Below are 11,985 nucleotides of genomic sequence, written 5' to 3' on the forward strand. Positions count from 1 at the left end.
TCTTTTTGCTGAAACCATTTTTGGTTTCATCAGTTTCCTTTTGTTATATTTGGTTCCACCAAAACTGTTGGTGGTTTTAGTTTGTTCTTGTTTTTTCGATGAAAAATTTTTAGTATCATACAGACACTTTTCTTTTGCAGGTCTAAACATTGAGACATTTATTTTGTAATTTCAGGGAAGATTATGGACTTCATGTTTGTTATTACAATGAAGAGCCTCTTTAAGGGAAATCATGAAGTCTCGTGAGGTGAATATATCAAAAAAGGTGGAAAACATGAGAGTGAATCTTTCCTACATGATACTGGTAGACAAACCACCAAAAAATTAGAAAAGAAAAGACTATTGTTATTGCACACACAAAAAATAGTGTAATATCAGCTCGTTGTAATACTTGTAATAGCCTTTTGCAACATTATCTGTTTTCTTTAAAAATGATTATAATAGCAAAAGATTTAAATGGTTTATGAATGGTTTCAGTTATGATTATCACATTTATGTTTATGGTTTTACCTATTTCCAAATCACAATTTTCCTAAATCCCATCCATAACACACAAGTCATTTTTTGTTTAACTCCTTCTAGTCAGGGTAAAAAAAAAATCACCATTTTAATAGAATCGTTATCTATCACCGTCTTCCTTGTTCCCCTCTAATATATTCGTAAATCTATCACTACTAACCTCTGTTATTTTTCTTCACAATCGCGACACTTTATGTTATATTCCATTACTACTGGCAATGTTGTATTGTTCACAGGATTTTTTTCCCCTTAAAATACATATTATCCATAGACATGATCTGATGATCTTATCGCAATTTTGTACCAAAAAAATAAAATCTAATCCACCACAAAATCGTTAATTAATTTTCATCCTTTATTGGGTTTGAATAATGATGCCATGGGAACAGTGTAAAAAATGAACCAAAATTGAGATGACAAAGGGACATATAATTATCATAGATATTCGTATTTCAATTAGGTCTTTGTTGTAGAATCCAATTATCAGCAATTAATAATTTTGCATCAATGGATTGTTTTTCTTTGATTGCCTACGGTATTTTAATGTACGGAACCAAAATAAAGTTTACAGTTCAATCTTAAGACCTAATCAATTTAGAGGAGGTGGTGGTGAGAGTTCAGGTTGGAGTAAGTTTTGTTCACCCAATTTAAAAAGATTTTACGAAATTTAATTTGTGTGGTAGGGATGGGATTTAGGAAAACTGGGGATGGGAAATAGGTAAAACCATGTTTATTGGCACCACCTACAACTTAAAGCAAACCACATTCATATACTGGATAGGAAGCGAAATGTTATGTATTTATAAATGTTTTATGATGAAACCAAAAAGGTTTCCAACATATTTTGGTTCCATTATAACAGTAAATATGATAAAACCAGAAAAAGGTTCCAATTTATTGCAGGTCCTGATCCTGATTTAAAGTCTTAATCGTAGCATGTATTCTTAACTTAGACTCAACTGCATATAACAATAATATGGCTGTTAATACAGGGTTCGTTTGTGGCCTTCAGATACACATATACATGAACTAGGGATGTTGATATTTAAAAGAAAAATTATGATATATTTATACGAATGGAATATGTTCATGTTCTAAGGCACTTGTGTTATTACACCCAGGCATAAAACTACAACATAAGACACACCAAGCATAATTTGATATATTGCACTAACCACCTACTACAATAGTCTGACAAAAAATCTCAAATATTATCTAGTCATTTTAACATTAGTGATACAATTAGAAAAGTAATAATGTTATTTTTCTCCATCCATAATTCATATAGGTTTACTCAGAAATCGTATCTATATATGTTTAGGTGACAACATGAAGTATCTTTTATTTTAACATAGAAGTTAAAATGATGAAACCAAAAAAAGGTTCCAACATATTTTTGTTCCAAATATAACAGTAAAAATTATGAAACCAAAATGGGTTCTAACAAATTGCACTGAAACCAAAAGGAAAAACATAATCTTAATAAAACAAAATAAAACACCAGCAGAAAATTACACAATTAACTGTAAAGAATATAGATAATAAAGTGTATTCTCAAAACATAATAAAGTGTAAAACATCAATTTAACAATGTCGGACAATCTTCATGAAGATCACACATCGTTTTCATAAGCTGCAATCGTGTTTGATGGAGATTCGACTACTACAATTAGATTAATCTGAAGATGATCGACTTAATAATTCGAATGATTAAACTGTACCTTCTCTTCTTTTCTCGAATCAAACTGAAAATAATTATAGATCTGAAAAACAGAAGTTCTTCAATTTCTTAAACACTGAAAATCAATCTTTAGATATAATTCGAAGCATTCAAGTCTATGATTTCTTCGCTACTTCAACTAAACTGAAACAAAAACGAGATCTCAAAAATAATTTATGAGATGATCAGATCGAAATTGAAGCTAAAAATTGTTTATGAATTGAAAATGTTGATGAAATCGGAAGAATCATAAGTATTTGAACCATAAAATCCAAATACATGAATATTTTTGTGGAGAATATCTCGAATTCTCTGTGTAAATCTGATCTTCACAATTTCTGTATTTGTTTCCGCCTAAATTTTCATTATAAACATCGTATATACATAGGGAAGGGTAAGACAAGAATTATAAAATTTAATAAAAACTAAATTTACCAATTTTAAATGAAAATGGGGTTTTTGTTCCATTTTTATTAGATATGGTTCTTATGGAGGCCAAATAATATGGTGGTGTATTGGTAACTCAAAGAGTATCACCTAGGTTTTTTAAAGCTTATTATGTAAAATACCAGCCCTTAAATCGTGTCGTAATGGCACGGGCCATAATGTTGGTTCATTTTTAATATATCGTATAATTTGTGTCCCTAGTACTTATCAACTCCTTATGATTAATATGAGTTTGTCATAAAAATAGTAGGGATTTTCCTCTCTTTTTTTCTTTTTTTTTTCCTTTAATATTTTACCGTCGGAAATTTGCTCAAACGAAAGAAATATAATCTTAACTTTCAGACAATTTTTTATTTAGGTTCATTACTTATAATGAGATAATGCTCTACATGAACATGGAAGTTTAAATATTTTTTGGAAATATGTCGTCAGCAGCGCTCATCTCAGTGAAATAAACTAATCAATATCGTTCATAAAAGTCTCCCCATGCTCCTATTTCGCTCCAGCTGACTCATTTATCATGGTCATGTTGTCGATCCTCCAAATAGGCAGAGAATAATATTTCTTTGCATCGAACGGATGATACAAACTCTCCAATGTGACATGATTTTCCTGTAATTTTTCAACACCCATCAGATGACAATGTTTAAAATATGTACCAATTACCTTTTCGAAGGGATTATATATATGCAAACCTTTGCCATTAAATCTTCAACAAAGTATTGTGCCCAACAGTTTGTCTTAACGAAGGCTTTGGTAACTTCAAAAGTCTTGGAAATTTTGTCACTTCCATATGTTCCTACCTTCACTTGGAATACAATCTGACGACACATTACCTCATAAAGAACCTTGAACACATATTGTACTCCCTGATCCTATTTCAAATTTATAGGTTGTCAATAGATCCTTTACCAAAGGTTGACATCTTATACATTGAATATTTATAAAAAAAGATTATGGTATTGTGAATCATTGCTTTCTAAGATTGTAGTTTTCAAAATTGGTCTCTTCAAGTCCCACGACTTTCTAAATTTATTTATCCTGTTTGTTTTTAACATTTTAGTTAGCCATATTATGTTTGTTATTAACTTTAAACTTGATGTCATCTTATACTGTGAACTTTATGTGATTTCAGAATCGAACTTTATGTGTTTTGTCGAGTTTATTTTAACATTAGAATGATCAACCACGTTTTATACTTTATAATATAATGTTACATATTTTGTGGCATTACAAAATTAGCATAATATGTTTTTGTTCACCAATACACGCCACCACCATAAAACCATATGAATCCTTTTTTTTTATCCACCACCACCTAGTGGGAGAGCCAAGGGTTAACTAACCTGGCTCTAACCCCTTAAACTTTTAATAACTACATTAATTTTTTAGTTTATTTTATAAACAGTACTTTGTCCATATATATTTATGGTTTAGTCCACCAAAGTTTACATGTTTTTTTTTTTAAAGTAAGCCTCCTCAATGTCAATTTTTGACTCCACCACTGCCATCATCACTGCCGCCCACACCATGTAGGTTGTTGGACGCAATTCTAATTTTCAATCACAAATGCCATGTATGAGGTTTAGATTGAACAAAATGTCGTCAACTGATTGGTTTCATTTTTTTCCGTGTATATATTCTTTTTTTTATTGCAATCCATTTTATTTTAACATTAAAAAATCATGATTTATACGATATAGTACCAAAGATAATAGGGGTACCATTTGGGTGATCCAACTACGATCATGAAAATATTATCTTGTATGATATCATCCCGGAAATATATGGTACCTTCCTTTATCAAAAGTGTTAAAAACAACCAACCACATCTTCCACACTACGATGTTATCGATGGTGTAACGACAACATAAAATTAATATTGTCCATCACTACTCACCAGCACTCACCGTCACTACTTCTTCCACCACAAACCAGGGGTGAAGCCAGGATTTTGAGGAAAGAGGGAGAAAAAACTCTTGGAAAGTTGGGTACATGTGAAAAATGGACTTCGTATCCCATTTTATGATAAAAGAACAAAAATAAATATAATTGTGCTCGGCGCCGCCCTTAACCACCACTAGTCTTTCGGCCTCCACCTCTTCTATTACTCATTGTTGCCAAAAATGTTTATTGATATTATTTATCAAAATTACTTATTAATAGAAATACATATTATAATTAATTAAGAAAATATTTATAATTAAAAAATGATTAGTCATTTATTATGAGCAATCAGTGAAACACATTTTAATAAAACACTTTATAATGAATAGATTATTTATTATGTGCAATTAGTGAAACACTAATTAATAAAACAATTATGATATTTAAGTTGAACAAACCACCACCGTTGATTTATCTTTTTTATTAATTCCAACCAAGGTGGAACACTGGTTAGAGGCCATTCTTATGACACAATAGGTCATTAGTTCGAAACTCCCCGTTATAATTTTTTTAAATCCATATCTTGACTTGAGTATTCATTTTTTATTCATAATATTGGAATTAATACCACGCGTGCGAGTTGTGGGGGTTGGTCAGGAGAACCACAGCCCTTGATTTATCTTTGTCTGGACAAATCCTGACCACCACTAACACATGCTAACTTATCCTAGCTTTGTTTTGTACTAATGATATGGTAAAATAGATATTTATTTATTTTATTTTTTTTCCGAAGAAGTAAATTTATAAATTTCAACAATTCTAGACCAAATACATCAAAGGTGAAAAAGATGAAAAAGATACGTATGTCAGGTATCACAGAAACTTTGCCATACAATACAAGTATGAGAAACATGATTTTCACATACGTAACTGATGATATTGAGGGGATGGCATTTGAATTATGTTTTTTTTTGTGCGAATAAGGTATTTCATTGACGACTAAGACTGAAAAAGATCCTGCATTACAATAGAAGTAGAGCCATCTAATATCGATCCTTATGGTGATCTCTTGATATTAGATTTATATACTGATAGATGATGTTGAATCTATGCTGCACAAAAACACCGAGAAATATGTCGTAACCGTGTCAAACACCGATCAGACACGACATGGTTACGACACTTCCCGATACGTGATGGACACGACATATCACGTGTCCCGTAAAACTCGACATTGGATAATTTACAGACACTAATTGGATACTTTCAGACACACCATAAATGATTAATTTTTGTTAGGAAAATCAAAATAAACTAAATATGAAGCTAATTTATTCACGTTTTAGTCAAATCTAAACATTATTTACGAAAAACTTGATCACTATTTTATTACTATTGATTTAATTTTATTTTTAATCAAGTTTATTAAGAATAATAATACTTATTATGTTGAGTAGATTGATGTAGAATCTCATTTTGATGGTTTGTGTAATACATATCGTGTCCCCGTAACCAGGTTTTCTGAGATTTGACGTGTCCCCGTAACCTATCCCGTGTCTGTATCTGTGCAACATAGTGAATACATGGGGGGTATGAAAACGTTGGGGGTACCAAAATACACCACCAACTTTTCTTGGGCAATCTTTATGGAATAAACCTAAATATTATTCCGAGAGTTAGACTCAATCAAGAAATAATACTTAGAGTTATATCTCTAACTCTCACAATCAAAATATTATAGAACCGAATCCGTGAACCCTGATTTATCAGTGAGAGAACTCTTGGATGGTACCAAAGACCAATGCCCAAGAATCAATCAAGTCGCATCCAATAAACTAGGTAGGATATATCTACTATGATTGATTTACGTACAACCTGCTATAGATAAACAATATAATACTGAAAAATAAATAACACATACACCATAAGTTTTGTTAACGAGGAAACCGCAAATGCAGAAAAACCCCGGGACCTAGTCCATATTGAATACCAAACTACATTAAGCCGCTACAGACACTATCCTACGACCAATTAACTTCGGGCTGGAATGTAGTTGAGACCGAATTAAACCCTCCCAGCGATTCAGTTACAGTCGCGTTCCTTACGCCTCTTGAATCCTAGCAGGACTCCACGCAGTTGATTCCCTTAGATGATGTCACACCAACTAAGATTTGCTTCAACTCAATTTAAGACTTTGAACCAATATGCCTCCCATAGATTAAGCCTATATAGATATATGATTCCATTTTTAATCAAAGATTTGATAAATCCAATTGGAAATCGATAGCAATGGACACGGTCTAGCTAACCTCAAAATACGGTCTTACAACACCGAGTGCAGCCTAGATTATTATTCACCTCACAAATATAACAACCATGTGGAATCAACAAAGTCTGAGACGAATAAAACTTTGATAATTATTATCAATCTTGTTTGATAGAGCAAGCTTAACAATACAAAAAAATATCAGGTTACTAAATATATTAATACAATTAATAACAAGATATGGCTTCACGAATCCCTATGAAGTCTTTGTAGTCACTGAAACCCTAGAACGGTTTTAGGAAGAGGACGACTCTAGATACAATTAGGACACACAAGAAGTAGTGTCGGCATTCAAAGTTCCCAGTTTCCTGAAGTTCCCCTTTTATATACTTTCAAAGAATAGGTTGCTTTATGTTTAAGCTAAGATAGCTTTGGAACCAAGCAATCAATATTAACTGTTAGATGAAATTTGAAATCTGGTTTACATAAACAAGATATACACTATGGTTCGCTAAACCGTAACCAAACCGTTTATAAAGACTATGTCCAACATGGTTAGCCTAAACTAGCCGTTTTGAACTTAAAATATTAATATTCATTTTCATGAACACACGAGAAACTAATCCTGAGTCACAAACATGTGATCAAGTAAGTCTAGTGTTTTTAGAGAATTAATCAAATGCAAATTATCTCATAGAAATAATTTAATCGTACTTGAAAATAAAATCGACATGGTTAGTAAGTGTAAAAAATAAAAACACCATTGCCAATCCTAAGTTGGTTCAGTCACAGTACGCGTACCGGTTTGTAAACATTTAACCAAACCAAGTTTCGCAGTTCACAGAACTTTTTAGGTTTGCGTATCAGTTTGGAAAATTTAAGACTGCCACCGGTTCCAGTGTTCACAGAAATAAATTGGTTTGTGTATCGGTTTGGGTACACAGCCGAGTTCAGGAACACATAACTATTTTAGTTCGCATACCGGTGTGGAAGCTAATCCCGGTTTTGTAACCACAGTTCCAGAATGGTTTGCTTACAAGTATGCATACTAATTTGGTTCACAAGTTGATATATTTTATTCAAGGTATGCATAAGAACATGCTTACCAAAAATCCGCTTGTGGATATATAGCTACTCCGCTACGTGTACAAAGTACATGTATTACGGTTTTAGACTTATAACAATTATCTCAGTTTGTAAGACTCATAACATTGTATTCTATCCGAATATAGTAGTTCTATATTTATCTCAAAATCGATTTGAAATATTCCCTAGTAACATCAATGACACATATCACTCTTCCAGGCTATTTCTGAATGATAAAAACTTGAATCACGACTTAGATTCCGAACAAAAAAATTTTCCTTAACCGAAATTCATCAAGTATGAACAAATGTTTAGTAAGCTTAGTCATTGTATTTCGAGAACTAATTATCAAGATAAACTTGACTCGAAATTCTTGTCTATGCATAATAGTCTAATTAGTTATGTGACATCGTCTCATAGATAGAAATATGAATAAAACTTGAGATATAGGTGGTTAAGTATTCACTTACCTTTTGTCGAAGAAGTTATTCAAAAGATTTGGTTGATCTTCGCTGCCAAACGGTAGAACACAATGACAATTGTCGCGATGTCTGTATCTCAACTACACTTTTATCCTAATCAGAGACTAAACTAACTGTAGACTAAAAATCAAGATATATTTTTGACAACTAAATTTGACAACAAGCTTGAGATAACAACACTTGTGAGTTCGTTCGAGCAATGCTCTAACAGGGTAGTCTTCCAATTTAGTTGAATTGAAGTTCCTTACAAATTTAGTTATAATATCCGCTACCACATTTATTGATTTGAGAATCAGGGTGAGAGACTGTATGCGAATTGGCTCACGACTCAGTGCATTAATCACAAAAAAATATTCATTTTCATTGAAATCTTCATAATTTTCCGTGTTAATCCTTGAATTTTTGGGTGTTTTTTAGTTGGATCTGGTATTAATGATCCTTAATTAGTTCTTCTTACTGTAAGGAAATGGATTTTGATGAAAAACATGAAGATTCAGATAGGGTTTCTTCAGTTATTAGTACTTCAAAAAATTTGAAAATCAAACTTCTGTAACTTTGATTGATGATGAAGATGATCGTTATGCTTCATGGATATTTTCGTTGACTGGTCGACTTGATTTGCTTCGAATCAAATTTGTAGATGCGGCGATTATCTTAAAAAACCAATGGAAATTAGCAGGGCAATGTCAATTGATACCTTTGAGAAAAGTTTTTTTCACAATCAAGTTATCTAATGAAGAAGATAAACAATATATCAGGTCTGGTAGATGGGAAGTAGCTGATAAAATCTTAATAATCGGGAATTGGATACCTAATTTCATGCCTAAAAATCATAGAACATCTTTAGAAATAGTTTGGATTAACTTTCCTGGGTTGAGATTGGAATATTGGGATAAAAATACATTGTTTACAATTAGCAAACCTATTGGTAATCCAGTCAAGCTTGATGATGCTACCCCTAAATATGAAAGTGGGTATTCTGCAAAAGTTCTTATTGAGATTGATCTTGCAAAGGCTATCCCAAACAAAATATGGATGATCACCATATATGGTAGTTTCTCTCAAGGTATTACTCTTAGCAAACTGCCTAAGTTTTGTAATAAGTGCAAGATAGTAGGTCATATGCAATCTGAATGCATATTTACACAGAAAAATCAGGAGGTTGTAATTGAGCAACAACATAATACTGTGGAAAAAATAAACAAGCTAGTAATTCTCATTCTCATGATCAAAAGCCTTTTGATATATGTCAAACTTCTGTAGTTCAGTTAAATAATGGAGTTGTCACAGCTCTAACAGTGAAGTGTATATTTCAAAAGGAATGTTTAGCCCATTACAAGAATAAGAAATAGAAATTGAAGATGTATCTGAGGACAGTAGAGTGGATTTAGAAGTTCTAAATCCAGAGAAAGTGTTTCAGATTGCATAAGGTAATAATATTGAAAAAAGTGTTGTGAAGTATATAAATGGGAAGGATGGTACTGTATCAGCTGAAAAAGTTCTGGTTGAAAAGACGAGGGTATCCAAATACACCGCAATCTTTTATATATCAACATATTAGTCCGGTATCTTAAGTGATCGTCTATAAAGTGAGTCGAGACAATACAACTTAAGTCTTATACCTTGTGTGATTGACTATAGACGAGGTTGAGACAATACAACAACAAGATATTTACTTGACAATAGTTACGAAAAAAACCGATTCACTATTAGAATCAAAGTCAAGTAATTCAGATTAACGTACTAAGTATTATTTACTTGCGGAAGTAAAGTAAATAACACACACAAGAATTTTGTTAACGAGGAAGCTTCAAATGCAGAAAAACCTCGAGACCTTGTCCAATTTTGAATACTCTCATAATTAAGCCGATATATCAAATTTATGTCAACTTCGTATAGTTGAGACCAAGACGACTCCCCTAGATACTTAGTTTTGTCAGTATCCATGCGCCTAAGACTTCGAGAGTCACACACGTGAATCATAACTCCTTTGGATCGTATTCCAAACAATAAAGGAAGAAAATCTGTTTGGAAACAACTCTTATTCAATCTTAGTGATTAAGACAATATGAGTTTGACAAAGGCTCTTCCGTTTATCGCAATAAACTCGTTAGACGGGGTAGGATATATCCAAATAATTAACTTAGATTCGGATCTAACAACTATCATATTCGGATCCTGAAGAATGCCACCAAATGATAATTTCCGATTTATGCGACTTTATGATTAGATAAATCTAATCTAAGTCGGACCCCAGCCGATCAAGATGTGTGTACCAGATTCAAAAAGATACAAAAACTAATAAGAAAATCTTCTCCATCTTCAAATATTCAGTTGCCTTCTTAAACCTGCAAAACAAAAAACTTGAATCCTCTTGTGATCAATCGCACACAGGATGAAGTCTGTTAACAATGGATTATCACAAGATGCCTTTAGATCCGAAAATGGTTCTAAAGATCCCGTCGATACTTTGATCTTGTTTAGTGACCCTTATGTCAGAAGAAAGGGATCTCAAGAATAATAACTAGGGGAAAACAAAGTTATAACAACTGTTAGTCAATCAAATCAATAATCGAAAACCAATATAACTATGCAATATCTAGTTCTCCCATCAACGGTACTAGTAGAACTTATTGATCCCACAGAATTATTTAAACGAGCGGTCGAAAGAGATTTCGCCTAATTAGGGTACTTTACTCTCTGGAGAGACGATTCCACCAGAAACATGAATGAAGTTTTCTTGGCTCTTAGGATAGTTTGCAAGAAATGCAAACTCAATTATTTATAGACCAAGGTCCTTTGAACAAGAAGGAAATTCCAAAACCGAAACTATTCCTAAGATATGTGTTAAGGTGCGAAATTCGGTTTTCTTATTCCCAATAAATGTTGAACCATATTTGAAATCTCTCATAGAAAACTTTTATTATTAGTCTAGAACATTAACTAATGATCCTTTTCTAGAGTATATGCTTTTATTGTTGGACATGAAAGCATATAAAATCAAAGATCATAATTAAATAATCTTTAATTATTGGTATCACCTTAGTATCAAGGAATATATTTGAACAATAAATAATATGAGTTGTGCACATGTATAAATAATTTCGACATATTTAAGCTTCTAATCTAAACCCTAATTCACATACATCATGAAGAAATATGTGAATCATGGAAACTTGGTTTTTCTCATGGAACCGATCAAACCATCATTACAAAATATGTTGTGACCGTTTATAACATGAATCCCAAGATAGGTTGTAATCGGTTACACCTTGCTTCCGAAGTTGCTTGTGACCGGTTACACCTTGATTCCCAGACGTAGCTTGTGACCGATTACAACTAAATCCCCAATTGAACTTGTGAACAGTAAGACATTGGAGTCCAAAGTAACTTTTGACCGGTTACAACTTGCATTCAAATATAGCTTGTGATTGGTTACGCCTTGATTTCTAAAGTAAACTGTAACCGATTTCAACTAGCTATATAACATAGGCTATGACCAGTTATACTTCACTGTCAACCAAAGTTAAGATTGGTTATATGTAGTCATATTGTATTGATCAATAAAAATACTCAAT

Source organism: Papaver somniferum, chromosome 5 (assembly GCF_003573695.1).
Source record: "Papaver somniferum cultivar HN1 chromosome 5, ASM357369v1, whole genome shotgun sequence".
Classification (NCBI taxonomy): Eukaryota; Viridiplantae; Streptophyta; class Magnoliopsida; order Ranunculales; family Papaveraceae; genus Papaver; species Papaver somniferum.